At 44.5% G+C, this 4,378-nt stretch overlaps 1 long non-coding RNA gene across 1 annotated transcript; it reads right to left on the minus strand.

Annotated features, from left to right (window-relative positions):
* Positions 1-298: 298 nt before the first annotated feature.
* Positions 299-4,249, minus strand: LOC118975104 (uncharacterized). The gene is made up of 2 exons (XR_005064007.1): positions 1,047-4,249; positions 299-1,005 (listed from the first exon to the last, which is right to left on the minus strand). It is a non-coding gene; the product is annotated as an uncharacterized LOC118975104 (long non-coding RNA).
* Positions 4,250-4,378: the final 129 nt, after the last annotated feature.

The raw sequence follows: 4,378 nt of genomic DNA on the forward strand, positions 1-4,378 counted from the left end.
ACGCAGGTGCTGTGTTGGAGGTGCATGAAAAAATGTGAAGGAGAGGGCCAGGTAGTTATTTGAGGGGCATATGGGAGTATTTTGACTTGAATTTATAATTCACAAGGTAATTCTTGCACATTTTGTATTATACATGCCTCCTTTAACCATCAGAGCCCAAGTGAGATAGATTAGCCTTATTTAATAGAGGGAAATAGAACAGCTTAGCCCATGGACCAGGCCTAGAACCCAGGAGTTCTGACTCCAAGCCCAGGGCTCTGCCCAGCAGAGAAGCCTCAATAGTGAATTTTTCTTCACCTTTGTCATATACCCCTAAGAAGAGCTGGTGTGATCAAGGGTGTATCCTGTCACTCCACTTACCTGGACCACATTGCTACAGTGAGATCCTGAGGGAGCCCTCATCTGGCAGACCCAAGAGGCTTTGCGGTCTGCCACTGCAATTCCAGCGGGACCTGGAGCAGCTCTGATGTGGGATATGGCCACTGCCGCACAAGTAAGGACCAGGTGTAGTGATGGCCTTATTTTTCAAACATCTAGAGTCTGAACTCCTACTCCAGAAACCGGAATACCTACTGATCTCAGGGCAATTCTTGTATGACCAGAGGCTTGTTTGGTGACGTGATCAGGCCCAAAGAATGCTCTGTGCTCTGGCATAAGACAGGACCTTTGTTGCCATCATTGCTCCTGCTGTGGCTTGAGACTAGTTGACCACATGGGGTTCAGTTACCACAGAAGATCTGATAGCCACACCGGGCTCTGGCTTTGTTGAGTCTATAGACCTGGACATTGGGCCTGGATTTCTTCAGTAACTCCCTACTTTTTAAATAACTTTTATTGTCTATATATGTTTCAGTTTGAAAAAAACTGTTAAAGCTACAATGTCAAAAATAATGAGAAAGATCTGAAGGGGGAACAGTTTCCAAAATATATCATTTAGATACATAAATGTGTTTGTGAATACAGTTTATCTCTGAAGCTCCAGAAGAAACAACACAGCAGTTGCATCTGGGGAGGGAGCAGGATATATATACATTTTTTAAAAAAACTTGAATTACAGCATATGTATTATTTTTTTAAAACCTCACCTGAGGACATATTTGAGAGAGGAAGGGGGAGAGAAATACATCAGTGTGAGAGAGAAACATCGCTCAGTTTCCTCCCATATGCACCCGGACCAGGGATGGAACCCATGACCTAGGTATGTGCCCTGACTGGGGATAGAACCTGCAGCCTTTGATGTATGGGACCATGATCCAACTAACTGAACCACCCAGAAAGGGCTGCATGTTATTTTGTAATATGCTTTAACAAAATATGCCAGAAACATTTCCCCATGTCATTAAACATTCTCCCTTGATTTTGTGTGTCCATGTACATGGTGGTGTAGTGTTCTGTTAAAAGAAAGTGCTACCATTAAGCCCTGGGATAAGTTCGCAGTGCACAGTGTAACATACACTTCTGATTTGGATATATTCTTCACAGCACATTTGCAGGGCTAAGCAGGCATGCATGTGGTTTTAAACTTCTTTCCATTTTTGCTCCTTAGGTAGGCCTCTTCAGCAAATTCATCTTGCCCAAGGGGTATGCAGACAGCTTGTTTAAGTCTTGTTTCCAAGTCCCTGAAAACCACCACTGAAGCAGCCTCTACTGCTTTCTTTTGACCAGTGGATTGTGGACTGCCTCACTCAAATGGGCCTGCGTGAGGCCCTGTGATGCTTAAATTTTCAGTCTCAGATAAATGCATTTTAAACACTGCAAAATGAATCATGAGTGTACAATCTTTCTGGGAAGCAACTGAGGAATTACCAGTATTAAATGTGCACACCCTTAGATTAACCACAAGATCTATATATAGGGTCCAGCATAAATAACACCCCCTTTTTATTACAAACTTTTATTATAAAATCATAGGCATGTCATTCTGTAATATAACAATATTAGGCTCAAGCACCCCATATGATATTTTAGGTGAAATGTTCAAATTGCTGTCCATCTCGTACAAGACATTCACGTGCCCTACCAACCACAAACAGGCATTGCTTCTGCTATATACTAAGTTATGTTATGCTATATACTGCTATACATACTACTATGTACTACACTTTTAAAAGTTGTTTAAAATGGAGCCAACCCAAGAGACTCCAAAGTTTGGCTTCAGTAAGTTACCATACATCCACACCACAGGGTCACATGCAGTATTAAAAAGTGACAATACAGGTGCACTAACTTGTTTTCATTCACCTGTTAATTTGAAAAATGCTGTATCTTTAATTCACAAAAATGCATATATGTATGATACTGTGCTGTTCCTGAAGTCCATTCGTGGCTGCTCACAAGTTAAAACTTCTTGATCTTTACTAGCATGAAAAAATGCCCACACTATCCAGATTACTGAGCATCACATCCGGAGTGTTCGTGTTCGCTTGGCTGCCTCCAGACTACGGGATAACCTTACTAGTGAGGCCCTGCCCTCCTCCCTTGTTGAGGTCTCAGCGCCCCATTGTTTTCTTTAATGACACCTTTGTTGTTTGTTTACTTATTTATGGGTCTCCGAGGCCCGCTTCCCGTCCCATAAACTGTGGGCTCCTAAGAGCAGAGCTTAGATTTGATTTGTTCATCCACAAGCCATGTCCAGCCCCCATTTCTGTGAACCAAAACCAGTCTCTATAGGTGAAGATTTGCAATCAACTGATGACAGGAAAGACTAACTTGGAACCCACAAAAACATTTCATCTTTTCATTAATAGACCTGTATTTTAAAAACCATACTTGATTACATTTTGAATTCCCTCAGTAAAAAAATTATAAGCATTTTTGTCTTGGGTCATGAAAGTACCTACATTATATCCTCAATTTTGCCTCTTAGCCCACAAAGCCTAAAATATTTGCTATCTGGCCCTTTATAGAAGTTTGTTGACCCCTGGCCTAAAGCATTATCTCGCACACAGGAGGCAATCCCCAAGAGTCCAAAGGAGACATTTTGTAAGAGGGTCAGGTGACTGGGGATATCCATAGTCTGCCTTAGTTTGCTGCTCTTTATCTTCCCCCACAATCAGCACGTGTTAACTTCATCCTCTTAGGATAAAAAACAAGCCACATACTAAAGCTGACAAGTTCAGGGGAGGCCAGCATAGTGGCCTTACAAACTCAAAAGACTTAAAGTAACCTCATAGGATGATCTGAACGTAAAAAAATTCCTAACTAAAGGCATGTCATGGCAGTCACTTATGTCTCGGACCTGTAGCTTCCGTGTCAAAGGTCAATGTTTAGCTTAAGTGAGCCTATTACCTTTTTGCATCTAAGATAACAAACATTTGAAATGCCAGAATAATCTTTCATAGACCCCATAGGGCAAGACCACAACGCCATGAGCCCAGGGAACTCCTGTTTTCTTGTTCCCGCATACCATCTCCCAGTGCTATAAACGTTAAATGTACTGTACCTATCAATGTAAAAGTATGTTTCTCTATTTTGCCTTTTTATCAATCCTAGATATCTACCCCCACTCCGCTTTGCTTTCTCCCGCCCCCTTAATCTACCACCAATGGATTACATGTAACCCTCCTTACCTCTCCTCCTTTTTTCAACGTATAAAATAAGCTGCCATTCTCCAAAATATTTTTCTCAATTTTTTGCGATTTTGCTTCCGGCAATTGTCAGCTTGGTTCACATAAACTCATAAAAATTCTCTACAACTCTGAACGTTTCTTAAGTCCACACTCGCTTTAGAAAGAATGTCATCGTTCCTTTCAGGAAGGTGGACAGTCTTGCAGCGCAGGTACCGAAGTCTTGGTACTCGTTCCAGGTGACTTTGAACGACCGCGCGGAAGCCACCCGAATCCTTCTGGAGCGTCTGAGGACGCTCAGGCGGGAGTGGGAAGTCCCCACCCCAAAGTCTTCCAGTGCTTGTGGCCCCTATCACCGTTGGGTCCTGCGAGAAACTGAGCGCGAGGGTCTCTGAAACCTCACTAAGCCCAGTTCGACCCTCGCCAAGCCCGACGCCTCCGGATACTGCTTCTACCAAGAGGTTGGCCTCGGAGCCTCCCGGACTCACCTCACCTCGCAGTGTCTTCACTGCAGCTCCCCCTGAGAATGAAATGCAGGCCCTAACTCAGGCAAGAATTCCGCAGTCCCGCAGCACCGCTGGGAACGCGGCCCACCAGCGGTGCAACATGAGGATGGGAGGATGGGAGGAGCCCCGGCGAGAAATAACGGCCGCCTAGGCAGTTCCAAGCGTTGCAGGGCAGCGGGCGACAGAAGCCCACTTCGCGCATGTGCAACAAAGCCTCTGCGCCTGCGCATCCCCAGCTCCTCCGGCGTGCTAGGGTACGCGCGGCTTCTTCCCGCCCGCCTCCTGCCCTCATTTCCGGGGTTTCCC

The sequence above is a fragment of the Sturnira hondurensis genome, unplaced genomic scaffold (genome assembly GCF_014824575.4).
Source record: "Sturnira hondurensis isolate 20B ecotype Veracruz unplaced genomic scaffold, ASM1482457v3 Scaffold0020119, whole genome shotgun sequence".
Taxonomy (NCBI): Eukaryota; Metazoa; Chordata; class Mammalia; order Chiroptera; family Phyllostomidae; genus Sturnira; species Sturnira hondurensis.